The sequence below is a fragment of the Rhipicephalus microplus genome, chromosome 2 (assembly GCF_043290135.1).
Source record: "Rhipicephalus microplus isolate Deutch F79 chromosome 2, USDA_Rmic, whole genome shotgun sequence".
In the NCBI taxonomy this organism is placed as follows: Eukaryota; Metazoa; Arthropoda; class Arachnida; order Ixodida; family Ixodidae; genus Rhipicephalus; species Rhipicephalus microplus.
Window position 1 is genome coordinate 92,125,185 of NC_134701.1, and position 24,127 is coordinate 92,149,311.

At 50.0% G+C, this 24,127-nt stretch overlaps 54 non-coding genes across 54 annotated transcripts; all 54 read right to left on the minus strand.

Moving 5' to 3' along the window:
• Positions 1-13: 13 nt before the first annotated feature.
• On the minus strand, positions 14-84 carry TRNAG-GCC (transfer RNA glycine (anticodon GCC)). The gene has a single exon. It is a non-coding gene; the product is annotated as a tRNA-Gly (tRNA).
• Positions 85-591: 507 nt separating this feature from the next.
• On the minus strand, positions 592-662 carry TRNAG-GCC (transfer RNA glycine (anticodon GCC)). Its single transcript has one exon. It is a non-coding gene; the product is annotated as a tRNA-Gly (tRNA).
• A 217-nt stretch (positions 663-879) lies between these two features.
• On the minus strand, positions 880-951 carry TRNAG-GCC (transfer RNA glycine (anticodon GCC)). Its single transcript has one exon. It is a non-coding gene; the product is annotated as a tRNA-Gly (tRNA).
• Positions 952-1,137: 186 nt separating this feature from the next.
• On the minus strand, positions 1,138-1,208 carry TRNAG-GCC (transfer RNA glycine (anticodon GCC)). The gene has a single exon. It is a non-coding gene; the product is annotated as a tRNA-Gly (tRNA).
• A 74-nt stretch (positions 1,209-1,282) lies between these two features.
• Positions 1,283-1,353, minus strand: TRNAS-GCU (transfer RNA serine (anticodon GCU)). The gene has a single exon. It is a non-coding gene; the product is annotated as a tRNA-Ser (tRNA).
• Positions 1,354-1,426: 73 nt separating this feature from the next.
• TRNAG-GCC (transfer RNA glycine (anticodon GCC)) lies at positions 1,427-1,497 on the minus strand. The gene has a single exon. It is a non-coding gene; the product is annotated as a tRNA-Gly (tRNA).
• A 934-nt stretch (positions 1,498-2,431) lies between these two features.
• On the minus strand, positions 2,432-2,502 carry TRNAG-GCC (transfer RNA glycine (anticodon GCC)). Its single transcript has one exon. It is a non-coding gene; the product is annotated as a tRNA-Gly (tRNA).
• Positions 2,503-2,576: 74 nt separating this feature from the next.
• TRNAG-GCC (transfer RNA glycine (anticodon GCC)) lies at positions 2,577-2,647 on the minus strand. Its single transcript has one exon. It is a non-coding gene; the product is annotated as a tRNA-Gly (tRNA).
• Positions 2,648-3,009: 362 nt separating this feature from the next.
• Positions 3,010-3,080, minus strand: TRNAG-GCC (transfer RNA glycine (anticodon GCC)). The gene has a single exon. It is a non-coding gene; the product is annotated as a tRNA-Gly (tRNA).
• A 1,946-nt stretch (positions 3,081-5,026) lies between these two features.
• On the minus strand, positions 5,027-5,097 carry TRNAG-GCC (transfer RNA glycine (anticodon GCC)). The gene has a single exon. It is a non-coding gene; the product is annotated as a tRNA-Gly (tRNA).
• A 650-nt stretch (positions 5,098-5,747) lies between these two features.
• TRNAG-GCC (transfer RNA glycine (anticodon GCC)) lies at positions 5,748-5,818 on the minus strand. Its single transcript has one exon. It is a non-coding gene; the product is annotated as a tRNA-Gly (tRNA).
• Positions 5,819-5,891: 73 nt separating this feature from the next.
• TRNAG-GCC (transfer RNA glycine (anticodon GCC)) lies at positions 5,892-5,962 on the minus strand. The gene has a single exon. It is a non-coding gene; the product is annotated as a tRNA-Gly (tRNA).
• A 795-nt stretch (positions 5,963-6,757) lies between these two features.
• TRNAG-GCC (transfer RNA glycine (anticodon GCC)) lies at positions 6,758-6,828 on the minus strand. The gene has a single exon. It is a non-coding gene; the product is annotated as a tRNA-Gly (tRNA).
• A 73-nt stretch (positions 6,829-6,901) lies between these two features.
• Positions 6,902-6,972, minus strand: TRNAG-GCC (transfer RNA glycine (anticodon GCC)). Its single transcript has one exon. It is a non-coding gene; the product is annotated as a tRNA-Gly (tRNA).
• Positions 6,973-7,764: 792 nt separating this feature from the next.
• Positions 7,765-7,835, minus strand: TRNAG-GCC (transfer RNA glycine (anticodon GCC)). The gene has a single exon. It is a non-coding gene; the product is annotated as a tRNA-Gly (tRNA).
• Positions 7,836-8,196: 361 nt separating this feature from the next.
• On the minus strand, positions 8,197-8,267 carry TRNAG-GCC (transfer RNA glycine (anticodon GCC)). Its single transcript has one exon. It is a non-coding gene; the product is annotated as a tRNA-Gly (tRNA).
• Positions 8,268-8,771: 504 nt separating this feature from the next.
• TRNAG-GCC (transfer RNA glycine (anticodon GCC)) lies at positions 8,772-8,842 on the minus strand. The gene has a single exon. It is a non-coding gene; the product is annotated as a tRNA-Gly (tRNA).
• Positions 8,843-9,780: 938 nt separating this feature from the next.
• Positions 9,781-9,851, minus strand: TRNAG-GCC (transfer RNA glycine (anticodon GCC)). Its single transcript has one exon. It is a non-coding gene; the product is annotated as a tRNA-Gly (tRNA).
• A 360-nt stretch (positions 9,852-10,211) lies between these two features.
• On the minus strand, positions 10,212-10,282 carry TRNAG-GCC (transfer RNA glycine (anticodon GCC)). The gene has a single exon. It is a non-coding gene; the product is annotated as a tRNA-Gly (tRNA).
• A 649-nt stretch (positions 10,283-10,931) lies between these two features.
• On the minus strand, positions 10,932-11,002 carry TRNAG-GCC (transfer RNA glycine (anticodon GCC)). The gene has a single exon. It is a non-coding gene; the product is annotated as a tRNA-Gly (tRNA).
• A 360-nt stretch (positions 11,003-11,362) lies between these two features.
• Positions 11,363-11,433, minus strand: TRNAG-GCC (transfer RNA glycine (anticodon GCC)). Its single transcript has one exon. It is a non-coding gene; the product is annotated as a tRNA-Gly (tRNA).
• Positions 11,434-11,506: 73 nt separating this feature from the next.
• TRNAG-GCC (transfer RNA glycine (anticodon GCC)) lies at positions 11,507-11,577 on the minus strand. The gene has a single exon. It is a non-coding gene; the product is annotated as a tRNA-Gly (tRNA).
• Positions 11,578-11,794: 217 nt separating this feature from the next.
• On the minus strand, positions 11,795-11,865 carry TRNAG-ACC (transfer RNA glycine (anticodon ACC)). The gene has a single exon. It is a non-coding gene; the product is annotated as a tRNA-Gly (tRNA).
• Positions 11,866-12,083: 218 nt separating this feature from the next.
• TRNAS-ACU (transfer RNA serine (anticodon ACU)) lies at positions 12,084-12,154 on the minus strand. The gene has a single exon. It is a non-coding gene; the product is annotated as a tRNA-Ser (tRNA).
• Positions 12,155-12,516: 362 nt separating this feature from the next.
• TRNAG-GCC (transfer RNA glycine (anticodon GCC)) lies at positions 12,517-12,587 on the minus strand. Its single transcript has one exon. It is a non-coding gene; the product is annotated as a tRNA-Gly (tRNA).
• A 73-nt stretch (positions 12,588-12,660) lies between these two features.
• On the minus strand, positions 12,661-12,731 carry TRNAG-GCC (transfer RNA glycine (anticodon GCC)). The gene has a single exon. It is a non-coding gene; the product is annotated as a tRNA-Gly (tRNA).
• A 218-nt stretch (positions 12,732-12,949) lies between these two features.
• TRNAG-GCC (transfer RNA glycine (anticodon GCC)) lies at positions 12,950-13,020 on the minus strand. The gene has a single exon. It is a non-coding gene; the product is annotated as a tRNA-Gly (tRNA).
• Positions 13,021-14,390: 1,370 nt separating this feature from the next.
• On the minus strand, positions 14,391-14,461 carry TRNAG-GCC (transfer RNA glycine (anticodon GCC)). The gene has a single exon. It is a non-coding gene; the product is annotated as a tRNA-Gly (tRNA).
• A 1,084-nt stretch (positions 14,462-15,545) lies between these two features.
• On the minus strand, positions 15,546-15,616 carry TRNAG-GCC (transfer RNA glycine (anticodon GCC)). Its single transcript has one exon. It is a non-coding gene; the product is annotated as a tRNA-Gly (tRNA).
• Positions 15,617-15,689: 73 nt separating this feature from the next.
• Positions 15,690-15,760, minus strand: TRNAG-GCC (transfer RNA glycine (anticodon GCC)). Its single transcript has one exon. It is a non-coding gene; the product is annotated as a tRNA-Gly (tRNA).
• A 651-nt stretch (positions 15,761-16,411) lies between these two features.
• Positions 16,412-16,482, minus strand: TRNAG-GCC (transfer RNA glycine (anticodon GCC)). The gene has a single exon. It is a non-coding gene; the product is annotated as a tRNA-Gly (tRNA).
• A 73-nt stretch (positions 16,483-16,555) lies between these two features.
• TRNAG-GCC (transfer RNA glycine (anticodon GCC)) lies at positions 16,556-16,626 on the minus strand. The gene has a single exon. It is a non-coding gene; the product is annotated as a tRNA-Gly (tRNA).
• Positions 16,627-16,700: 74 nt separating this feature from the next.
• On the minus strand, positions 16,701-16,771 carry TRNAG-GCC (transfer RNA glycine (anticodon GCC)). Its single transcript has one exon. It is a non-coding gene; the product is annotated as a tRNA-Gly (tRNA).
• Positions 16,772-17,276: 505 nt separating this feature from the next.
• TRNAG-GCC (transfer RNA glycine (anticodon GCC)) lies at positions 17,277-17,347 on the minus strand. Its single transcript has one exon. It is a non-coding gene; the product is annotated as a tRNA-Gly (tRNA).
• A 73-nt stretch (positions 17,348-17,420) lies between these two features.
• On the minus strand, positions 17,421-17,491 carry TRNAG-GCC (transfer RNA glycine (anticodon GCC)). The gene has a single exon. It is a non-coding gene; the product is annotated as a tRNA-Gly (tRNA).
• Positions 17,492-17,564: 73 nt separating this feature from the next.
• TRNAG-GCC (transfer RNA glycine (anticodon GCC)) lies at positions 17,565-17,635 on the minus strand. The gene has a single exon. It is a non-coding gene; the product is annotated as a tRNA-Gly (tRNA).
• A 73-nt stretch (positions 17,636-17,708) lies between these two features.
• On the minus strand, positions 17,709-17,779 carry TRNAG-GCC (transfer RNA glycine (anticodon GCC)). The gene has a single exon. It is a non-coding gene; the product is annotated as a tRNA-Gly (tRNA).
• Positions 17,780-17,993: 214 nt separating this feature from the next.
• Positions 17,994-18,064, minus strand: TRNAG-GCC (transfer RNA glycine (anticodon GCC)). The gene has a single exon. It is a non-coding gene; the product is annotated as a tRNA-Gly (tRNA).
• A 73-nt stretch (positions 18,065-18,137) lies between these two features.
• TRNAG-GCC (transfer RNA glycine (anticodon GCC)) lies at positions 18,138-18,208 on the minus strand. Its single transcript has one exon. It is a non-coding gene; the product is annotated as a tRNA-Gly (tRNA).
• Positions 18,209-18,281: 73 nt separating this feature from the next.
• On the minus strand, positions 18,282-18,352 carry TRNAG-GCC (transfer RNA glycine (anticodon GCC)). Its single transcript has one exon. It is a non-coding gene; the product is annotated as a tRNA-Gly (tRNA).
• A 651-nt stretch (positions 18,353-19,003) lies between these two features.
• TRNAG-GCC (transfer RNA glycine (anticodon GCC)) lies at positions 19,004-19,074 on the minus strand. Its single transcript has one exon. It is a non-coding gene; the product is annotated as a tRNA-Gly (tRNA).
• A 73-nt stretch (positions 19,075-19,147) lies between these two features.
• TRNAG-GCC (transfer RNA glycine (anticodon GCC)) lies at positions 19,148-19,218 on the minus strand. Its single transcript has one exon. It is a non-coding gene; the product is annotated as a tRNA-Gly (tRNA).
• Positions 19,219-19,291: 73 nt separating this feature from the next.
• Positions 19,292-19,362, minus strand: TRNAG-GCC (transfer RNA glycine (anticodon GCC)). The gene has a single exon. It is a non-coding gene; the product is annotated as a tRNA-Gly (tRNA).
• Positions 19,363-21,447: 2,085 nt separating this feature from the next.
• Positions 21,448-21,518, minus strand: TRNAE-UUC (transfer RNA glutamic acid (anticodon UUC)). The gene has a single exon. It is a non-coding gene; the product is annotated as a tRNA-Glu (tRNA).
• A 216-nt stretch (positions 21,519-21,734) lies between these two features.
• Positions 21,735-21,805, minus strand: TRNAG-GCC (transfer RNA glycine (anticodon GCC)). The gene has a single exon. It is a non-coding gene; the product is annotated as a tRNA-Gly (tRNA).
• Positions 21,806-22,310: 505 nt separating this feature from the next.
• TRNAG-GCC (transfer RNA glycine (anticodon GCC)) lies at positions 22,311-22,381 on the minus strand. Its single transcript has one exon. It is a non-coding gene; the product is annotated as a tRNA-Gly (tRNA).
• A 73-nt stretch (positions 22,382-22,454) lies between these two features.
• TRNAG-GCC (transfer RNA glycine (anticodon GCC)) lies at positions 22,455-22,525 on the minus strand. Its single transcript has one exon. It is a non-coding gene; the product is annotated as a tRNA-Gly (tRNA).
• Positions 22,526-22,742: 217 nt separating this feature from the next.
• TRNAG-GCC (transfer RNA glycine (anticodon GCC)) lies at positions 22,743-22,813 on the minus strand. The gene has a single exon. It is a non-coding gene; the product is annotated as a tRNA-Gly (tRNA).
• A 72-nt stretch (positions 22,814-22,885) lies between these two features.
• Positions 22,886-22,956, minus strand: TRNAS-GCU (transfer RNA serine (anticodon GCU)). The gene has a single exon. It is a non-coding gene; the product is annotated as a tRNA-Ser (tRNA).
• Positions 22,957-23,029: 73 nt separating this feature from the next.
• Positions 23,030-23,100, minus strand: TRNAG-GCC (transfer RNA glycine (anticodon GCC)). The gene has a single exon. It is a non-coding gene; the product is annotated as a tRNA-Gly (tRNA).
• Positions 23,101-23,174: 74 nt separating this feature from the next.
• On the minus strand, positions 23,175-23,245 carry TRNAG-GCC (transfer RNA glycine (anticodon GCC)). The gene has a single exon. It is a non-coding gene; the product is annotated as a tRNA-Gly (tRNA).
• A 73-nt stretch (positions 23,246-23,318) lies between these two features.
• Positions 23,319-23,389, minus strand: TRNAG-GCC (transfer RNA glycine (anticodon GCC)). Its single transcript has one exon. It is a non-coding gene; the product is annotated as a tRNA-Gly (tRNA).
• A 75-nt stretch (positions 23,390-23,464) lies between these two features.
• Positions 23,465-23,535, minus strand: TRNAG-GCC (transfer RNA glycine (anticodon GCC)). The gene has a single exon. It is a non-coding gene; the product is annotated as a tRNA-Gly (tRNA).
• Positions 23,536-24,040: 505 nt separating this feature from the next.
• Positions 24,041-24,111, minus strand: TRNAG-GCC (transfer RNA glycine (anticodon GCC)). The gene has a single exon. It is a non-coding gene; the product is annotated as a tRNA-Gly (tRNA).
• Positions 24,112-24,127: the final 16 nt, after the last annotated feature.

A 24,127-nucleotide genomic window follows, 5' to 3' on the forward strand; every position in this document is an offset into this window, starting at 1 on the left:
CTAAAAATAATGATGCGTCAGCCGGGACTTGAACCCGGGTCACCCGTGTGGCAGGCGAGTATTCTACCACTGAACCACCGACGCCATTTGCTTGCTCCTGCGTTCATGGCATGCATATATAATGTAAGAACACGCGTGAGCTTTTTTAAAGATAATGATGCGTCGGCCGTGAATCGAACCCGGGTCACCCATCTGGCAGGCGAGCAATCTACCACTGAACGACCGACGCCATTTGTTTTCTCCGGCATTCATAACATGCAATATTGCGTAACAGCACGTGTGAGCTTTTCAAAAAGTAACAATGCTTCGGCAGGGAATCGAGCCCGTGTCAGCCGCGTGGCAGGCGAGTATTCTACCACTGAACCACCGACGCCATTTGCTTACTCCTGCATTCGTGGCATTGAATATTGCGTAACAGCACGCGTGAGCTTTTCTAAAGATAACGATGCGTCGGCCGAGAATCGAACTTGGGTCAGCCGCGTGGCAGGCGAGTATTCTTCCACTGAAGCACCGACGCATTTGGCGTTCTCCTGCATTCATGGCATGCATATATAGCGTAACAGCACGCGTGAGCTTTTCTGATAATAACGATGCGTCAGCCGGGAATCGAACCCGAGTCACCCGCGTGGCAGGCGAGAATTTTACCACTGAACCACCGACCCCATTTGCTTACTCCTGCATTTGTGGCATGCAATATTGCGTAACAACACGCGTGAGCTTTTCGAACAATAACGATGCGTCGGCCGAGAATCGTACCTGGGTCACCCGCGTGGCAGGCGAGTATTCTGTCACTGAAGCATCGACGCAATTTGCTTGCTCCTGCATTCATGGCATGCATATATAGCGTAACAGCACGCGTTAGCGTTTCGAAAAATAACGATGCGTCAGCCGGGAATCGAACCCGGGTCACCCGCGTGGCAGGCGAGTATTGTACCACTGAACCACCATGCATATATAGCGTAACATCACGCGTGAGTTTTCTAGATATAACAATGCTTCGGCCGGGAATCAAACCTGGGTCACCCGCGTGGCAGCCGAGTATTCTACCACTGAACCACCAACGCCAGTTGCTTACTCCTGCATTCATGACATGCAATTATTCGTTACAACACATCTGAGATTCTTCAAAAATAACAATGCGTCGGCCGGGAATTGAACCCGGGTCACCCGCGCGGCAGGCGAGTATTCTACCACTGAACCACCAACGCCATCTGCTTGCTCCTGCATTCATGGCATGCATATATAGCGTAACAGCATGCATGAGCTTTTCTAAAGATAACAATGCGTCGGCCGGGAATCAAACCCGGGTCACCCGCGCAGCAGGTGAGTATTCTATCACTGAACCACCAACGCCATTTGCTTACTCCTGCATTCATGACATGCAATATTGCGGAATAGCACGCAGGTACTTTTCTAAAATAAACGATGCGTCGGCCGGGAATCGAACCCGGGTCACCCGCGTGGCAGGCGAGTATTCTACCACTGAACCACCGACGCCATTTGCTTACTCCTGCATTCATGGCATGCAATATTGTGTAACAGCATGCGTGAGCTTTTACAAAAATAACGATGCTTCGGTCGGGAATCGAACCCTGGTCGCCCGCGTGGCAGACGAGTATTCAACCATTGAACCACCAACGCCATTTGCTTACTCCTGCATTCTAGACATGCAATATTGTGGAATAGCACGCAGGAACTTTTTTAAAATAAACGATGCATCGTGCGGGAATCGAACCAGGGTCACCAGTGTGGCAGGCGAGCATTCTACCACTGAACCACCGATGCCATTTGTTTACTGTGGCATTCATGACATGCATTGCGTAACAGCACGTGTGAGCTTTTCTAAAAGTAGCAATGCTTCGGCAGAGAATAGAACCCGGGTCACCCGCGTGGCAGGCGAGTATTCTACTACTGAACTACCGACGCCATTTGCTTGCTCCTGCATTCATGGAATGTATATATAGCGAAAAAGCACGCGTGAGCTTTTCTAAAAATAACGATGCTTCGGCCAGGAATCGAATTCGGGTTACCCGCGTGGCAGGCGAGTATTCTTCCACGGAACTACTGACGCCTTTTGCTTGTTCCTGCACTCATGACATGCAATATTGCGGAATAGTACGCAGGAACTTTTCTAAAATAAACGATGCTTCGGCCGGGAATCGAACCCGGATCACCCGCGTGGCAGGCGAGTATTTACAACTGAACCACCGACGCCATTTGCTTACTCTGGCATTCATGGCAAGCAACATTGCGTAACAGCACGCGTGAGCTTTTATTAAAGTAACAATGCTTCGGCAGCGATTTAATCACAGGTAACCCGCGTGGCAGGCGAGTATTCTACCACTGAACCACCGACGCCATTTGCTTACTCCTGCATTCATGGCATGCAATATTGCGAATCAGCAGGCGTTAGTTTTTCTAGAAATAACGATGCGTCAGCCGGGAATCGAACCCGGGTCACCCGTGTGGCAGGCGAGTATTCTACCACTTAACCACCGACGCCATTTGATTTCTCCTGCTTTCATGGCAAACATATATAGCGTAACAGCACGCGTGAGCTTTTCTAAGAATAACGATGCGTCATCCGGGAATAGAACCCGGGCCACCCGCGTGGCAGGCGAGTATTCTACCACTGAACCACCGAGGCCATTTGCTTGCTCCTGCATTCATGGCATGCATATATAGCGTATCAGCACGCGTTAGCTTTTCGAAAAGTAACGATGCGTCAGCCGGGAATCGACCCGGGACACCCGCGTGGCAGGCGAGTATTGTACTACTGAACCACCACTGCCATTTGCGTGCTCCTGCATTCATGGCATGCATATATAGCGTAACATCACGCGTGAGTTTTCTAAATGTAACAATGCGTCGGCCGGGAATCGAACCTGGGTCACCAGCGTGGCAACCCGAGTATTCTACCACTGAACCACCAACGCCAGTTCCTTACTCCTGCATTCATGACATGCAATTATTCGTTACAACACATCTGAGCTTCTTCAAAAATAACAATGCGTCGGCCGGGAATTGAACCCGGGTCACCCGCGCGGCAGGCGAGTATTCTACCACTGAACCACCAACGCCATCTGCTTGCTCCTGCATTCATGGCATGCATATATAGCGTAACAGCATGCATGAGCTTTTCTAAAGATAACAATGCGTCGGCCGGGAATAACCCGGGTCACCCGCGCAGCAGGTGAGTATTCTATCACTGAACCACCAACGCCATTTGCTTACTCCTACATTCAGGGCATGCAATATTGTGTAACAGCATGCAGGAACTTTTTTAAAATAAACGATGCATCGGTCGGGAATCGAACCAGGGTCACCAGTGTGGCAGGCGAGCATTCTACCACTGAACCACCGATGCCATTTGTTTACTGTGGCATTCATGACATGCAATATTGCGTAACAGCACGTGTGAGCTTTTCTAAAAGTAGCAATGCTTCGGCAGGAAATAGAACCCGGGTCACCCGCGTGGCAGGCGAGTATTCTACTACTGAACTACCGACGCCATTTGCTTGCTCCTGCATTCATGGAATGTATATATAGCGTAAAAGCACGCGTGAGCTTTTCTGAAAATAACGATGCTTCGCCCAGGAATCGAATTCGGGTTACCCGCGTGGCAGGCGAGTATTCTTCCACGGAACTACTGACGCCTTTTGCTTGTTCCTGCACTCATGACATGCAATATTGCGGAATAGTACGTAGGAACTTTTCTAAAATAAACGATGCGTCAGCCGGGAATCGACCCGGGTCACCCGCGTGGCAGGCGAGTATTGTACCACTGAACCACCACTGCCATTTGCGTGCTCCTGCATTCATGGCATGCATATATAGCGTAACAACACGCGTGAGCTTTTTAAAGACAACGAGGCGTCGGCCGTGAATTGAACCCGGGTTACTCGTGTGGCAGGCGAGTATTCTACCACTGAACCACCGATGCCATTTGTATTCTCCGGCATTCATGACATGCAATATTGCGTAACAGCACGTGTCAGCTTTTGAAAAAGTAACAATGCTTTGGCACGGAATCAAACCCGGGTCACCCGCGTGGCAGGCGAGTATTCTACCACTGAACCACCGACGCCATTTGCTTACTCCTGCATTCATGGCATGCAATACTTCGTAACAGCACGCGTGAGCTTTTCTCAAAATAACGATGCTTCAGCCAGGAATCGAACACGTGTCACCCGCAAGGCAGTCGAGTATTCTACCACAGAACCACCGACGCAATTTGCTTGCTCCTGCATTCATGGCATGCATATATAGCGTAACAGCACGCGTTAGCTTTTCGAAAAATAACGATGCGTCGGCCGGGAATTGAATCCGGGTCACCCGCATGGCAGGCGAGTATTGTTCCACTGAAACACCAACGCCGTTTGCTTACTCCTGCATTCTTGGCATGCAATATTGCGTAACAGCACGCGTAAGCTTTTCTAAAGGTAGCAATGCTTCGGCAGGGAATAGAACCCGGGTCACCCGCGTGGCATGCGAGTATTCTACTACTGAACTACCGACGCCATTTGCTTGCTCCTGCATTCATGGAATGTATATATAGCGTAAAAGCACGCGTGAGCTTTTCTAAAAATAACGATGCTTCGGCCAGGAATCGAATTCGGGTTACCCGCGTGGCAGGCGAGTATTCTTCTACGGAACTACTGACGCCTTTTGCTTGTTCCTGCACTCATGACATGCAATATTGCGGAATAGTACGCAGGAACTTTTCTAAAATAAACGATGCTATGGCCGGGAATCGAACCCGGATAACCCGCGTGGCAAGCGAGTATTCTACAACTGAACCAACGACGCCATTTGCTGACTCCGGCATTCATGGCATGCAATATTGCGTAACAGCACGTGTGAGCTTTTCTAAAAGTAACAATGCTTCGGCAGCAATTTAAACACAGGTAACCCGCGTGGCAGGCGAGTATTCTACCACTGAACCACCGACGCCGTTCGCTTATTCCTGCATTCATGGCATGCAATATTGCGAATCAGCACGCGTGAGCTTTTCTAAAAATAACGATGCGTCAGCCGGGAATCGAACCCGGGTCACCCGTGAGGCAGGCGAGTATTCTACCACTGAACCACCGACGCCATTTGCTTTCTCCTGCTTTCATGGCATGCATATATAGCGTAACAACACGCGTGAGCTTTTTAAAGACAACGAGGCGTCGGCCGTAAATTGAACCCGGGTTACTCGTGTGGCAGGCGAGTATTCTACCACTGAACCACCGATGCCATTTGTATTCTCCGGCATTCATGACATGCAATATTGCGTAACAGCACGTGTCAGCTTTTGAAAAAGTAACAATGCTTTGGCACGGAATCAAACCCGGGTCACCCGCGTGGCAGGCGAGTATTCTACCACTGAACCACCGACGCCATTTGCTTACTCCTGCATTCATGGCATGCAATATTGCGTAACAGCACGCGTGAGCTTTTCTCAAAATAACGATGCTTCAGCCAGGAATCGAACACGTGTCACCCGCTAGGCAGTCGAGTATTCTACCACAGAACCACCGACGCAATTTGCTTGCTCCTGCATTCATGGCATGCATATATAGCGTAACAGCACGCGTTAGCTTTTCGAAAAATAACGATGCGTCGGCCGGGAATTGAATCCGGGTCACCCGCATGGCAGGCGAGTATTGTTCCACTGAAACACCGACGCCGTTTGCTTACTCCTGCATTCTTGGCATGCAATATTGCGTAACAGCACGCGTAAGCTTTTCTAAAAATAGCGATGCGTCGGCCGGGAACTGAACGCGGGTCACCCGCATGGCAGGCGAGTATTCTTCCACTGAACCACCGACGCCATTTGCTTACTCCTGCATTTAAAACATGCAATATTGTGGAATAGCACGCAGGAACTTTTTTAAAATCATTGATGCATCGGCCGGGAATCGAACCAGGGTCACCAGTGTGGCAGGCGAGCATTCTACCACTGAACCACCGATGCCATTTGTTCACTGTGGCATTCATGACATGCAATATTGCGTAACAGCACGTGTGAGCTTTTCTAAAAGTAGCAATGCTTCGGCAGGGAATAGAACCCGGGTCACCCGCGTGGCAGGCGAGTATTCTACTACTGAACTACTGACGCCATTTGCTTGCTCCTGCATTCATGGAATGTATATATAGCATAAAAGAACGCGTGAGCTTTTTTAAAAATAACGATGCTTCGGCCAGAAATCGAATTCGGGTTACCCGCGTGGCAGGCGAGTATTCTTCCACGGAACTACTGACGCCTTTTGCTTGTTCCTGCACTCATGACATGCAATATTGCGGAATAGTACGCAGGAACTTTTCTAAAATATACGATGCTTCGGCCGGGAATCGAACCCGGATCACCCTCGTGGCAAGCGAGTATTCTACAAATGAACCAACGACGCCATTTGCTGACTCCGGCATTAATGGCATGCAATATTGCGTAACAGCACGTGTGAGCTTTTCTAAAAGTAACATTGCTTCGGCAGCAATTTAAACACAGGTAACCCGCGTGGCAGGCGAGTATTCTACCACTGAACCACCGACGCCGTTCGCTTATTCCTGCATTCATGGCATGTAATATTGCGAATCAGCACGCGTGAGCTTTTCTAAAAATAACAATGCTTTGGCACGGAATCAAACCCGGGTCACCCGCGTGGCAGGCGAGTATTCCACCTCTGAACCACCGACGCAATTTGCTTGCTCCTGCATTAATGGCATGCATACATAGCGTAACAGCACGCGTTAGCTTTTCGAAAAATAACGATGCGTCGGCCGGGAATTGAATCCGGGTCACCCGCATGGCAGGCGAGTATTGTTCCACTGAATCACCGACGCCGTTTGCTTACTCCTGCATTCTTGGCATGCAATATTGCGTAACAGCACGCGTGAGCTTTTCTAAAAATAGCGATGCGTCAGCCGGGAATTGAACGCGGGTCACCCGCATGGCAGGCGAGTATTCTTCCACTGAACCACCGACGCCGTTTGCTTTCTCCTGCATTCATGGTGTGCAATATAGCGGAATAGCACGCAGGAACTTTTCTAAAATAAACGATGCGTCGGCCGTGAATCAAACCGGTTCACCTGCGTGGCAGGCGAGTATTCTACCACTGAACCACCGACACCATTTGCTTACTCCTGCATTCATGGCATGCAATATTGCGTAACAGCACGCGTGAGCTTTTCTAAAAATAGTGATGCGTCGGCCGGGAGTCGAACTTGGGTCACCCACATGGCAGGCGAGTATTCTTCTACTGAACCACCGACGCCGTTTGCTTTCTCCTGCATTAATGGTGTGCAATATAGCGGAATAGCACGCAGGAACTTTTCCAAAATAACGATGCGTCGGCTGGGAATCGAACCCGGGTAACCCGCGTGGCAGGCGAGTATTATATCACTGAACCACCGACGCAATTTGCTTACTCCTGCAGTCATGACATGCAATATGGCGGTATAGCACGCAGGAACTTTTCTAATATAAACAATGCGTCGGCCGAGAATCGTACCTGGGTCACCCGCGCGGCAGGCGAGTATTCTACCACTGAAGCACTGACGCAATTTGCTTGCTCCTGCATTCATGGCATGCATATATAGCGTAAATGCACGCGTTAGCTTTTCGAAAAATAACGATGCGTCAGCCGGGAATCGAAACCGGGTCACCCGCGTGGCAGGCGAGTATTGTTCCACTGAAACACCGACGCCGTTTGCTTACTCCTGCATTCTTGGCATGCAATATTGCGTAACAGCACGCGTGAGCTTTTCTAAAAATAGCGATGCGTCAGCCGGGAATTGAACGCGGGTCACCCGCATGGCAGGCGAGTATTCTTCCACTGAACCACCGACGCCGTTTGCTTTCTCCTGCATTCATGGTGTGCAATATAGCGGAATAGCACGCAGGAACTTTTCTAAAATAAACGATGCGTCGGCCGTGAATCAAACCGGTGCACCTGCGTGGCAGGCGAGTATTCTACCACTGAACCACCGACACCATTTGCTTACTCCTGCATTCATGGCATGCATATATAGCGTAACAGCACGCGTTAGCTTTTCGAAAAATAACGATGCGTCGGCCGGGAATTGAATCCGGGTCACCCGCATGGCAGGCGAGTATTGTTCCACTGAAACACCGACGCCGTTTGCTTACTCCTGCATTCTTGGCATGCAATATTGCGTATTAGCACGCGTGAGCTTTTCTAAAAATAGCGATGCGTCAGCCGGGAATTGAACGCGGGTCACCCGCATGGCAGGCGAGTATTCTTCCACTGAACCACCGACGCCGTTTGCTTTCTCCTGCATTCATGGTGTGCAATATAGCGGAATAGCACGCAGGAACTTTTCTAAAATAAACGATGCGTCGGCCGTGAATCAAACCGGTTCCCCTGCGTGGCAGGCGAGTATTCTACCACTGAACCACCGACACCATTTGCTTACTCCTGCATTCATGGCATGCAATATTGCGTAACAGCACGCGTGAGCTTTTCGAAAAATAACGATGCGTCGGCCGGGAATTGAATCCGGGTCACCCGCATGGCAGGCGAGTATTGTTCCACTGAAACACCGACGCCATTTGCTTACTCCTGCATTCTTGGCATGCAATATTGCGTAACAGCACGCGTGAGCTTTTCGAAAAATAGCGATGCGTCGGCCGGGAATTGAGCGCGGGTCACCCGCATGGCAGGCGAGTATTATTCCGCTGAACCACCGACGCCATTTGCTTACTCCTGCCTTCTAGACATGCAATATTGTGGAATAGCACGCAGGAACTTTTTTAAAATCATTGATGCATCGGCCGGGAATCGAACCAGGGTCACCAGTGTGGCAGGCGAGCATTCTACCACTGAACCACCGATGCCATTTGTTTACTGTGGCATTCATGACATGCAATATTGCGTAACAGCACGTGTGAGCTTTTCTAAAAGTAGCAATGCTTCGGCAGGGAATAGAACCCGGGTCACCCGCGTGGCAGGCGAGTATTCTACTACTGAACTACCGACGCCATTTGCTTGCTCCTGCATTCATGGAATGTATATATAGCGTAAAAGCACGCGTGAGCTTTTCTAAAAATAACGATGCTTCGGCCAGAAATCGAATTCGGGTTACCCGCGTGGCAGGCGAGTATTCTTCCACGGAACTACTGACGCCTTTTGCTTGTTCCTGCACTCATGACATGCAATATTGCGGAATAGTACGCAGGAACTTTTCTAAAATAACGATGTTTCGGCCGGGAATCGAACCCGGATCACCCGCGTGGCAAGCGAGTATTCTACAACTGAACCATTGACGCCATTTGCTGACTCCGGCATTCATGGCATGCAATATTGCGTAACAGCACGTGTGAGCTTTTCTAAAAGTAACATTGCTTCGGCAGCAATTTAAACACAGGTAACCCGCGTGGCAGGCGAGTATTCTACCACTGAACCACCGACGGTGTTCGCTTATTCCTGCATTCATGGCATGCAATATTGCGAATCAGCACGCGTGAGGTTTTCTAAAAATAACAATGCTTTTGCACGGAATCAAACCCGGGTCACCCGCGTGGCAGGCGAGTATTCCACCACTGAACCACCAACGCAATTTGCTTGCTCCTGCAATCATGGCATGCATATATAGCGTAACAGCACGCGTTAGCTTTTCGAAAAATAACGATGCGTCGGCGGGGAATTGAATCCGGGTCACCCGCATGGCAGGCGAGTATTGTTCCACTGAATCACCGACGCCGTTTGCTTACTCCTGCATTCTTGGCATGCAATATTGCGTAACAGCACGCGTGAGCTTTTCTAAAAATAGCGATGCGTCAGCCGGGAATTGAACGCGGGTCACCCGCATGGCAGGCGAGTATTCTTCCACTGAACCACCGACGCCGTTTGCTTTCTCCTGCATTCATGGTGTGCAATATAGCGGAATAGCACGCAGGAACTTTTCTAAAATAAACGATACGTCAGCCATGAATCAAACCGGTTCACCTGCGTGGCAGGCGAGTATTCTACCACTGAACCACCGACACCATTTGCTTACTCCTGCATTCATGGCATGCAATATTGCGTAACAGCAAGCGTGAGCTTTTCTAAAAATAGTGATGCGTCGGCCGGGAGTCGAACTTGGGTCACCCACATGGCAGGCGAGTATTCTTCTACTGAACCACTGACGCCGTTTGCTTTCTCCTGCATTCATGGTGTGCAATATAGCGGAATAGCACGCAGGAACTTTTCTAAAATAAACGATGCATCGGCCGGGAATCGAACCCGGGTAACCCGGGTGGCAGGCGAGTATTCTACCACTGAACCACCAACGCCGTTTGCTTTCTGCTGCATTCATGGTGTGCAATATAGCGGAATAGCACGCAGGAACTTTTCTAAAATAAACGATGCGTCGGCAGTGAATCGAACCCGGGTAACCCGCGTGGCAGGCGAGTATTCTACCACTGAACCACCGACACCATTTGCTTACTCCTGCGTTCATGGCATGCAATATTGCGTAACAGCATGCGTGAGCTTTTCTAAAAATAACGATGCGTCGGCTGGGAATCGAACCCGGGTAACCCGCGTGGCAGGCGAGTATTATATCACTGAACCACCGACGCAATTTGCTTACTCCTGCAGTCATGACATGCAATATTGCGGTATAGCACGCAGGAACTTTTCTAAAATAAACAATGCGTCGGCCGTGAATCGAACCGGTTCACCTGCGTGGCAGGCGAGTATTCTACCACTGAACCACCGACACCATTTGCTTACTCCTGCATTCATGGCATGCATATATAGCGTAACAGCACGCTTTAGCTTTTCGAAAAATAACGATGCGTCGGCCGGGAATTGAATCCGGGTCACCCGCATGGCAGGCGAGTATTGTTCCACTGAAACACCGACGCCGTTTGCTTACTCCTGCATTCTTGGCATGCAATATTGCGTAACAGCACGCGTGAGCTTTTCTAAAAATAGCGATGCGTCAGCCGGGAATTGAACGCGGGTCACCCGCATGGCAGGCGAGTATTCTTCCACTGAACCACCGACGCCGTTTGCTTTCTCCTGCATTCATGGTGTGCAATATAGCGGAATAGCACGCAGGAACTTTTCCAAAATAAACGATGCGTCGGCCGTGAATCAAACCGGTTCACCTGCGTGGCAGGCGAGTATTCTACCACTGAACCACCGACACCATTTGCTTACTCCTGCATTCATGGCATGCAATATTGCGTAACAGCACGCGTGAGCTTTTCTAAAAATAGTGATGCGTCGGCCGGGAGTCGAACTTGGGTCACCCACATGGCAGGCGAGTATTCTTCTACTGAACCACCGACGCCGTTTGCTTTCTCCTGCATTCATGGTGTGCAATATAGCGGAATAGCACGCAGGAACTTTTCTAAAATAAACAATGCGTCGGCCGGGAATCGAACCCGGGTCACCCGCGTGGCAGGCGAGTATTCTACCACTGAACCACCAACGCCGTTTGCTTTCTGCTGCATTCATGGTGTGCAATATAGCGGAATAGCACGCAGGAACTTTTCTAAAATAAACGATGCGTCGCCCGTGAATCGAACCCGGGTCACCCGCGTGGCAGGCGAGTATTCTACCACTGAACCACCGACACCATTTGCTTACTCCTGCGTTCATGGCATGCAATATTGCGTAACAGCATGCGTAAGCTTTTCTAAAAATCACGATGCGTCGGCTGGGAATCGAACCCGGGTAAACCGCGTGGCAGGCGAGTATTATATCACTGAACCACCGACGCAATTTGCTTACTCCTGCAGTCATGACATGCAATATTGCGGTATAGCACGCAGGAACTTTTCTAATATAAACAATGCGTCGGCCGGGAATCAAACCCGGGTCAGCCGCGTGGTAGGCGAGTATTCTACCACTGAAGCACCGACGCCATTTGCTTGCTCCTGCATTAATTGCATGCATATATAGCGTAACAGCGTGCGTGAGCTTTTCTAAAAGTAACGATACGTCGGCCGGAAATCGAATCCGGGTCACCCGCGTGGCAGGCGAGTATTCTACCACGGAACTACTGACGCCAATTGCTTGCTCCTGCATTCATGACATGCAATATTGCGGAATAGCACGCAGGAACTTTTCTAAAATAAACGATGCGTCGGCCGGAAATCGAACCCGGGTCACCCGCGTAGTAGGCGAGTATTCTACCACTGAACCACCGACGCCATTTGTTTACTCCTGCATTTGTGGCATGAATTATTGCGTAACAACACGCGTGAGCTTTTCTAACAATAACGATGCGTCAGCCGAGAATCGTACCTGGGTCACCCGCGCGGCAGGCGAGTATTCTACCACTGAAGGACCGACGCAATTTGCTTGCTCCTGCATTCATGGCATGCATATATAGCGTAAATGCACTTGTTAGCTTTTCGAAAAATAACGATGCGTCAGCCGGGAATCGAAACCGGGTCACCCGCGTGGCAGGCGAGTATTGTACCACTGAACCACCACTGCCATTTGCGTGCTCCTGCATTCATGGCATGCATATATAGCGTAACATCACGCGTGAGTTTTCTAAATATAACAATGCGCCGGCCGGGAATCGAACCTGGGTCACCCGCGTGGCAGCCGAGTATTCTACCACTGAACCACCAACGCCAGTTGCTTACTCCTGTATTCATGACATGCAATTATTCGTTACAACACATCTGAGCTTCTTCAAAAATAACAATGCGTCGGCCGGGAATCTAACCCGGGTCACCCGCGTGGCAGGCGAGTATTCTACCACTGAACCACCAACGCCATCTGCTTTCTCCTGCATTCATGGCATGCATATATAGCGTAACAGCATGCATGAGCTTTTCTAAAGATAACAATGCGTCGGCCGGGAATCAAGCCCGGGTCACCCGCGCAGCAGGTGAGTATTCTATCACTGAACCACCAACGCCATTTGCTTACTCCTGCATTCATGACATGCAATATTGCGGAATAGCACGCAGGTACTTTTCTAAAATAAACGATGCGTCGGCCGGGAATCGAGCCCGGGTCACCCGCGTGGCAGGCGAGTATTCTACCACTGAACCACCGACGCCATTTGCTTACTCCTGCATTCATGGCATGCAATATTGTGTAACAGCATGCGTGAGCTTTTACAAAAATAACGATGCGTCGGCCGGGAATCGAACCCGCGTCACCCGCGTGGCCAGCGAGTATTCTACCAATGAACCACCCACGCCATTTGCTTACTCCTACATTCATTGCATGCAATATTGTGTAACAGCATGCGTGAGCTTTTACAAAAATAACGATGCGTCGGCCGGGAATCGAACCCTGGTCGCCCGCGTGGCAGACGAGTATTCTACCATTGAAATACCAACGCCATTTGCTTACTCCTGCATTCTAGACTTGCAATATTGTGGAATAGCACGCAGGAACTCTTTTAAAATAAACGATGCATCGGCCGGGAATCGAACCAGGGTCACCAGTGTGGCAGGCGAGCATTCTACCACTGAACCACCAATGCCATTTGTTTACTGTGGCATTCATGACATGCAATATTGCGTAACAGCACGTGTGAGCTTTTCTAAAAGTAGCAATGCTTCGGCAGGGAATAGAACCCGGGTCACCCGCGTGGCAGGCGAGTATTCTACTACTGAACTACCGACGCCATTTGCTTGCTCCTGCATTCATGGAATGTATATATAGCGTAAAAGCACGCGTGAGCTTTTCTAAAAATAACGAAGCTTCGGCCAGGAATCGAATTCGGGTTACCCGCGTGGCAGGCGAGTATTCTTCCACGGAACTACTGACGCCATTTGCTTGTTCCTGCACTCATGACATGCAATATTGCGGAATAGTACGCAGAAACTTTTCTAAAATAAACAATGCTTCGGCCGGGAATCGAACCGGGATCACCCGCGTGGCAGGAGAGTATTCTACAACTGAACCACCGACGCCATTTGCTGAGTCCGGCATTCATGGCATGCAATATTGCGTAACAGCACGCGTGAGCTTTTCTAAAAGTAAAAATGCTTCACAAGCGATTTAAACACAGGTAACCCGCGTGGCAGGCGAGTATTCTACACCTGAACCACCGACGCCATTTGCTTATCCCTGCATTCATGGCATGCAATATTGCAAATCATCACGCGTGAGCTTTCCTAAAAATAACGATGCGTCAGCCGCGAATCGAACCCGGGTCACCCGTGTGGCAGGCGAGTATTCTACCACTGAACCACCGATGCCATTTGTATTCTCCGGCATTCATGACATGCAATATTGCGTAACAGCACGTGTGAGCTTTTCAAAAAGTAAAAATGCTTTGGCACGGAATCGAATCCGGGTCTCCCGCGTGGCAGGCGAGTATTCTACTACTGAACCACCGACGCCATTTGCTTACTGCGGCATTCATGGCATGCAATATTGCGTAACAGCACGCGTGAGCTTTTCTAAAAATAACGATGCGTCAGCCGGGAATCAAACCCGTGTCACCCGCGTGGCAGGCGAGTATTCTACCACTGAACCACCGACGCGATTTTCTTGTTCCTGCATTCATGGCATGCATAAATAGCGTATTACCACGCGAGAGCTTTTTAAAGATAACAATTCGTCGGCCGCGAATTGAACCCGGGTGACCCGCGTGGCAGGCGAGTATTCTACTACTGAACCACCGACGCCATTTGCTTGCTCCTGCATTCATGGCAAGCGTATATAGCGTAACAGCACGCGTGAGCTTTTCTAAAAATAACGATGCGTCAGCCCGGAATCGAGCCCAGGTCAACGGCGTGGCAGGCGAGTATGCTACCACTGAACCACCGACGCCATTTGCTGGCATTTGCATTCATGACATGCAATATTGCGGAAAGGCACGCAAGAACGTTTTTAAAATAAACGATGTGTCGGCCGGGAATCGAACCCGGGTCAGCCAAGGGGCAGGCGAGTACTCTGCCACTGAACCACCAACGCCATTTGCTTACTCCGGCATTATTGACATGCAAAACGGCGTACCAGCACGTGTGAGCTTTTCTGAAAATAACAATGCGTCAGCCGGGAATCGAACCCGAGTGACCCGCGTGGTAGGCGACTATTTTACCACTGAACCACCGACGCCGTTTGCTGGCTCCTGCATTCATGGTGTGCAATATGGCGGAATTGCAGACAGGAACTTTTCTAAAATAAACGATGCGTCGGCCAGGAATCTAACACGGCTCACCCGCGTGGCAGGCGAGTATTCTACCACTGAACTACCGACGCAATTTCCTTGCTCCTGCATTCATGGCATGCATATATAGCGTAACAGCACGCGTGAGCTTTTCTAAAAATAACGATGCGTCAGCCGGGAATCGAACCCGTGTCACCCGCGTGGCAGGCTTGTATTCTACCACTGAACCACCGACGCGATTTTCTTGTTCCTATATTCATGGCATGCATAAATAGGGTAATACCACGCGTGATCTTTTTTAAAGATAACAATGCGTCAGCCGGGAATCGAACCCGGGTCACCTGCGCGGCAGGCGAGTATTCTATCACTGCACCACCAACGCCATTTGCTTACTCCTGCATTCATGACATGCAATATTGCAGAATAGCACGCAGGTACTTTTCTAAAATAAATGATGCGTCGGCCGGGAATCGAACCCTGGTCACCTGCGTGGCAGACGAGTATTCTACCATTGAACCACCAACGCCATTTGCTTACTTTTGCATTCTTGACAAGCAATATTGTAGAATAGCACGCAGGAACTTTTTTAAAATAAACGATGCGTCGGCCGGGAATCGAACCAGGGTCACCAGTGTGGCAGGCGAGCATTCTACCACTGAACCACCGACGCCATTTGTTTACTGTGGCATTCATGACATGCAATATTGCGTAAAAGCACGTGTGAGCTTTTCTAAATGTAGCAATGCTTCGGCAGGGAATAGAACCCGGGTCACCCGCGTGGCAGGCGAGTATTCTACTACTGAACTACAGACGCCATTTGCTTGCTCCTGCATTCATGGAATGTATATATAGCGTAAAAGCACGCGTGAGCTTTTTTAAAAATAATGATGCTTCGGCCAGGAATCGAATTCGGGTTACCCGCGTGGCAGGCGAGTAATCTTCCACGGAACTACTGACGCCATTTGCTTACTCCTGCATTCATGGCATGTAATATTGCGAATCAGCACGCGTGAGCTTTTCTAAAAAACAAAATGTTTTGGCAGGGAATCGAACACGGGTCAGCCGCGTGGCAGGCGAGTATTTTACCACTGAACCACCGACGCCAATTGCTTACTCCTGCATATATGACATGATATTTTGCGTAACAGCACGCGTGAGCTTTTCGAAAAATAACGATGCGTCGGCCGGGAATTGAATCCGGGTCACCCGCATGGCAGGCGAGTATTGTTCCACTGAAACACCGACGCCGTTTGCTTACTCCTGCATTCTTGGCATGCAATATTGCGTAACAGCACGCGTGAGCTTTTACAAAAAATAACGATGCGTCGGCCGGGAATCGAACCCGGGTCACCCGCGTGGCAGGCGAGTATTCTACCACTGAACCACCGACGTCATTTGCTTTCTCCTACATTCATGGCATGCAATATTGCGGAATAGCACGCAGATACTTTACTAAAATAAACGATGCGTCGGCCGGGAATCGAACCCGGGTGACTCGCGAGGCTGGCGAGTATTCTACCACTGAACCACCGACGCCATTTGCTTGCTCCAGCATTCGTGGCATGCATATATAGCGTAACAGCACGCATTAGTTTTCTAAAAAATAACGATGCGTCAGCCGGGAATCGAACCCGGGTCACCCGCGTGGCAGGCGAGTATTATACCACTGAACCACCAACGCCATTTGCTTTCTCCTGCAATCATGGCATGCATATATAGCGTAACAGCACGCGTGAGCTTTTCTAAACATAACAATGCGTCGGCCGGGAATCGAACCCGGTAGACCGCGTGGCAGACGAGTATTCTACCACTGAACCACCAACGTCATTATCTTACTCCTGCATTCTTGACATGCAATATTGTGGAATAGCACGCAGGAACTTTTTTAAAATAAACGATGCGTCGGCCGGGAATCGAACCAGGGTCACCAGTGTGGCAGGCGAGAGTTCTACAACTGAACCACCGACGCCATTTGCTTACTCCGGCATGCATGGCATGCAATATTGCGTAACAGCAGGCGTGAGATTTTCTAAAAGTAACAATGCTTTGGCAGTGATTTAAACACAGGTAACCCGCGTGGCAGGCGAGTATTCTACCACTAAACCACCGACGCCATTTGCTTACTCCGGCATTCATGGCATACAATATTGCGAATCAGCACGCATGAGCTTTTCTAAAAATAACGATGCGTCAGCCGGGAATTGAACCCGGGTCACCCGTGTGGCAGGCGAGTATTTTACCACTGAACTACCGACGCCATTTGCTTACTCCGGCATTCATGGCATGCAATATTGCGAATCAGCACGCATGAGCTTTTCTAAAAATAACGATGCGTCAGCCGGGAATAGAACCCGGGTCACCCGCGTGGCAGGCGAGTATTCTACCACTGAACCACCGACGCCATTTGCTTACTCCTGCATTCATGGCATGCAATATTGCGAATCAGCACGCGTGAGCTTTTCTAAAAATAACGATGCGTCAGCCGGGAATAGAACCCGGGTCACCCGCGTGGCAGGCGAGTATTCTACCACTGAACCACCGACGCCTTTTGCTTACTCCTGCATTCATGGCATGTAATATTGTGTAATAGCATGCGTGAGCTTTTACAAAAATAACGATGCGTCGGCCGGGAATCGAACCCTGGTCGCCCGCGTGGCAGACGAGTATTCTACCATTGAACCACCAACGCCATTTGCTTACTCCTGCATTCTAGACATGCAATATTGTGGAATAGCACGCAGGAACGTTTTTAAAATATACGATGCATCGTGCGGGAATCGAACCAGAGTCACCAGTGTGGCAGGCGAGCATTCTACTACTGAACCACCGATGCCATTTGTTTACTGTGGCATTCATGACATGCATTGCGTAACAGCACGTGTGAGCTTTTCTAAAAATAACGATGCGTCAGCCGGGAATCGAACCCGGGTCACCCGCGTGGCAGGCGAGTATTCTACCACTGAACCACCAACGCCATTTGCTTGCTCCTGCGTTCATGGCATGCATATATAGCGTAATACACGCGTGAAATTTTTTAAAGATAACGATGCGTCGGCCGTGAATTGAACCCGGGTCACCCGTGTGGCAGGCGAGCATTCTACCACTGAACGACCGACGCCATTTGTTTTCTCCGGCATTCATGACATGCAATATGGCGTAACAGCACGTGTGAGCTTGTCGAAAAGTAACAATGCTTCGGCAGGGAATCGAACCCGGGGTACCCGCGTGGCAGGCGAGTATTCTACCACTGAGCCACCGACGCAATTTGCTTACTCCTGCATTCGTGGCATTGAATATTGCATAACAGCAGGCGTGAGCTTTTCTAAAGATAACGATGCGTCGGCCGAGAATCGAACTTAGGTCACCCGCGTGGCAGGCGAGTATTCTACCAATGAAGCACCGACGCAATTTGCTTGCTCCTGCATTCATGGCATGCATATATAGCGTAACAGCACGCGTGAGCTTTTCTAAATATAACGATGCGTCGGCAGGGAATCGAACCTGGGTCACCCGCGCAGCAGGTGAGTATTCTATCACTGAACCACCAACGCCATTTGCTTACTCGTGCATTCATGACATGCAATATTGCGGAATAGCACGCAGGTACTTGTCTATAATAAACAAAGCATCGGCCGAGAATCGAACTTGGGTCACCCGCGTGGTAGCCGAGTATTCTACCACTGAACCACCAACGCCAGTTGCTTACTCCCTCATTCATGACATGCATATATGGTGTAACAGCATGCATGAGCCTTTCTAAAAATAACAATGCGTCGGCCGGGAATCAAATCCGGGTCACCCGCGCAGCAGGTGAGTATTCTAACTCTGAACCACCAACGCCATTTGCTTACTCCTGCAGTCATGACATACAATATTGCGGAATAGCACGCAGGTACTTTTCTAAAATAAACGATGCGTCGGCCGGGAATCGAACCCGGGTCACCCGCGTGGCAGGCGAGTATTCTACTACTGAACCACCGACGCCATTTGCTTACTCCTGCATTCATGACATGCAATATTGTGTAACAGCATGTGTGAGCTTTTACAAAAATAACGATGCGTCGGCCGGGAATCGAACCCGGGTCACCCGCGTGGCAGGCGAGTATTCTACCACTGAACCGCCAACGCCATTTGCTTACTCCTGCATTCTTGACATGCAATGTTGTGGAATAGCACGCAGGAACTTTTTTAAAATAAACGATGCGTCGGCCGGGAATCGAACCAGGGTCACCAGTGTGGCAGGCGAGCATTCTACCACTGAACCACCGACGCCATTTGTTTACTGTGGCATTCATGACATGCAATATTGCGTAACAGCACGTGTGAGCTTTTCTAAAAGTAGCAATGTTTGGCAGGGAATAGAACCCGGGTCACCCGCGTGGCAGGCGAGTATTCTACTACTGAAATACCGACGCCTTTTGCTTGCTCCTGCATTCATGGCATGTATATATAGCGTAAAAGCACGCGTGAGCTTTTCTAAAAATAACGATGCTTCGGTCAGGAATCGAATTCGGGTTACCCGTGTGGCAGGCGAGTATTCTTCCACGGAACTATTGACGCCATTTGCTTGTTCCTGCACTCATGACATGCAATATTGCGGAACAGTACGCAGGAACTTTTCTAAAATAAACGATGCTTCGGCCGGGAATCGAACCCGGGTCAGCCGTGTGGCAGGCGAGTATTCTACCAATGAACCGCCAACGCCATTTGCTTACTCCGGCATTCGTGACATGCAATATGTCGTACCAGCACGTGTGAGCTTTTCTAAAAATAACAATGCGTCAGCCGGAAATCGAACTCGGGTGAACCGCGTGGTAGGCGAGTATTCTACCACTGAACCACCGACACCGTTTGCTGGCTCCTGCATTCATGGCGTGCAATATTGCGGAGTCGCAGACAGGAACTTTTCTAAAATAAACGATGCGTCGGCCGGGATTCCAAAACGGGTCACCCATGTGGCAGGCGAGCATTCCACCACTGAACCACCGACGCCATTTGTTCACTCCGGCAGTCATGACATGCAATATTGCGTAACAGCACGTGTGAGCTTTTGTAAAAGTAACAATGCTTCGGCAGAGAATCGAACCCGGGTCAGCCGCGTGGTAGACAAGTATTCTACCACTGAACAACAGACACCATTTGCTGGCTCCTGCATTCATGGCGTGCAATATTGCGGAATAGCACGCAGGAACTTTTCTAAAGATAACGATGCGTCGGCCGGGAATCGAATCCGGGTCACCCGCGTGGCAGCGAGTATTCTACCACGGAGCTATTGCGCCATTTGCTGGCTCCTGCATTCATGACATGCAATATTGCGGAATAGCACGCAGGAACTTTTCTAAAATAAAGAATGCTTTGGCCGCGAATCAAACCCGGGTCACCCGTGTGGCAGGCGAGTATTCTACCACTGAACCACCGACGCCATTTGCTTACTCTGGCATTCATGATATGCAATATTGCGGAATAGCAGGCAGGCACTTCTCAAAAATAAACGATGAGTCGGCCGGGAATCGAACACGGGTCACCCGCGTGGCAGGCGATTACTCTACCACTGAACCACCGACGCCATTTGCTTACTCCTGCATTCATGGCATGCAATACTGTGTAACAGCATGCGTGAGCTTTTCTAAAAATAACAATGCCTCGGCCGAGAATCGAACCCAGGAAGACTGCGTGGCAGGCGAGTATTCTTCCACTGAACCACCGACGCCATTTGCTTGCTCCTGCATTCATGATATGCAATATTGCGGAATAGCACGCAGGAACGTTTTTAATATAAACAATGCGTCGGCCAGGAATCAAACCCAGGTCACCCGCGAAGCAGGCGAGTATTGCACCCCTGAACCACCGACGCCATTTGCTTACTCTGGAATTCATGGCATGCAATATTGCGTAACAGCACGCGTGAGTTTTATAAAAATAGCGATGCGTCGGCCCGGAATCAAGCCCAGGTCAACCGCGTGGCAGGTGAGTATTCTACCACTGAACCACCAACACCATTTGCTTACTTCTGCATTCATGACATGCAATATTGTGGAAAGGCACGCAAGAACGTTTTTAAAGAAAACGATGTGTCGGCCGGGAATCGAACCCGGGTCAGCCCCGTGGCAGGCCAGTATTCTACCACTGAACCAGCGACGCCATTTGCTTACTGCGGCATTCATGACATGCAATATGGCGTAACAGCACGTGTGATCTTTTCTAAAAATAACAATGCGTCAGCCGGAATTGAACCCGGGTCACCCGCGTGGCAAGCGAGTATTCTACCACTGAACTACCGATGCCATTTGCTGGCTCCTGCATTCCTGGCATGCAATATTGCGGAATAGCATGCAGGAACTTTTTTAAAATAGACGATGCGTCGGCCGGAAATCGAACCCGGGTCACCCGCGTGAAAGGCGAGTATTCTACCACTGAGCCACCGACGCCGTTTGCTTACTCCTGCATTCATGGCATGCAATATTGCGTAACAATACGCGTGAGCTTTTCTAAAAATAGCGATGCGTCGGGGGGGAATCGAACCTGGGACACCCGCGTGGCAGGCGAGTATTCTACCACTGAACCACCGACGCCGTTCGCTTTCTCCTGCATTCGTGGCGTGCAATATTGCGGAATAGCATGCAGGAACGTTTCTAAAATAACAATGCGTCGCCCGGGAATCGAACACGGGTCACCCGCGTGGCAGGCGAGTATTTTACCACTGAACCACCGACGCCATTTGCTTAATCCGGCATTCATGGCATGCAATATTGCGTAACAGCACGCGTGAGCTTTTATAAAAATAGCGATGCGTCGGCCCGGAATCGAGCCCAGGTCAACCGCGTGGCAGGCGAGTATTCTACCACTGAACAACCGACACCATTTGCTTACTCCTGCATTATTGACATGTGATATTGTGGAAAGGCACGCAAGAAAATTAAAAAAAAACACGTTGTTTCGGCAGGGAATCGAACCCGGGTCAGCCGCGTGGCAGGCGAGTATTTTACCACTGAACCACCGACGCCAATTGCTTACTCCGACATTCATGGCAAGCAATATTGCGTAACAGCACGCGTGAGCTCTTCTAAAAGTAACAATGCTTTGGCAGCGATTTAAACACAAGTAACCCGCGTGGCAGGCGAGTATTTTACTACTGAACCACCGACGCCAATTGCTTACTCCTGCATTCATGGCATGCAATATTGCCTAAAAGCACGCGTGAGCGTTTCTAAAAATAACGATGCGTCAGCCGGGAATCGAACCCGGGTCACCCGCGTGGCAGGCGAGTATTCTACCACTGAACCACCGACGCCATTTGTTTTGGCCGGCATTCATGACATGCAATATTGCGTAACAGCACGTGTGAGCTTTTCAAAAAGTAACAATGCTTCAGCAGGGAATCGAACCCGGGATACCCGCGTGGCAGGCGAGTATTCTACCACTGAACCACCGACGCCATTTGCTTACTCCTGCATTCGTGGCATCGAATATTGCATAACAGCACGCGTGAGCTTTTCTAAATATAACGTTGCGTCGGCCGGGAATCGAACCTGGGTCACCCGCGCCGCAGGTGAGTATTCGATCACTGAACCACCAACGCCATTTGCTTACTCCAGTATTCATGACATGCAATATTGCGGAATAGCACGCAGGTACTTTTCTAAAATGAACGATGCGTCGGCCTGGAATGGAACCCGGGTCACCCGCGTGGCAGGCGAGTATTCTACCACTGAACCACCGACGCCATTTCTTACTCCTGCATTCATGGCACGCAATATTGTGTAACAGCATGCATGAGCTTTTCTAAAAATAACAATGCGTCGGCCGGGAATCAAACCCGGGTCACCCGCGCAGCAGGTGAGTATTCTATCACTGAACCACCAACGCCATTTGCTTACTCCGGCATTCATGGCATGCAATATTGCGGAATAGCACGCAGGTACTTTTCTAAAATAAACGATGCGTCGGCCGGGAATCGAACCCGGGTCACCCGCGTGGCAGGCGAGTATTCTACCAATGAACCACCGACGCCATTTGCTTACTCCTGCATTCATGGCATGCAATATTGTGTAACAGCATGCGTGAGCTTTTACAAAAAATAACGATGCGTCGGCCGGGAATCGAACCCGGGTCACCCGCGTGGCAGGCGAGTATTCTACCACTGAACCACCGACGCCATTTGCTTTCTCCTACATTCATGGCATGCAATATTGCGGAATAGCACGCAGATACTTTACTAAAATAAACGATGCGTCGGCCGGGAATCGAACCCGGGCGACTCGCGAGGCTGGCGAGTATTCTACCACTGAACCACCGACGCCATTTGCTTGCTCCAGCATTCGTGGCATGCATATATAGCGTAACAGCACGCATGAGCTTTTCTAAAAAATAATGATGCGTCAGCCGGGAATCGAACCCGGGTCACCCGCGTGGCAGGCGAGTATTCTACCACTGAACCACCAACGCCATTTGCATTCTCCTGCAATCATGGCATGCATATATAGCGTAACAGCACGCGTGAGCTTTTCTAAACATAACAATGCGTCGGCCGGGAATCGAACCCGGAAGACCGCGTGGCAGACGAGTATTCTACCACTGAACCACCAACGTCATTATCTTACTCCTGCATTCTTGACATGCAATATTGTGGAATAGCACGCAGGAACTTTTTTAAAATAAACGATGCGTCGGCCGGGAATCGAACCAGGGTCACCAGTGTGGCAGGCGAGAGTTCTACAACTGAACCACCGACGCCATTTGCTTACGCCGGCATGCATGGCATGCAATATTGCGTAACAGCAAGCGTGAGATTTTCTAAAAGTAACAATGCTTTGGCAGTGATTTAAACACAGGTAACCCGCATGGCAGGCGAGTATTCTACCACTAAACCACCGACGCCATTTGCTTACTCCGGCATTCATGGCATACAATATTGCGAATCAGCACGCATGAGCTTTTCTAAAAATAACGATGCGTCAGCCGGGAATTGAACCCGGGTCACCCGTGTGGCAGGCGAGTATTCTACCACTGAACCACCGACGCCATTTGCTTACTCCTG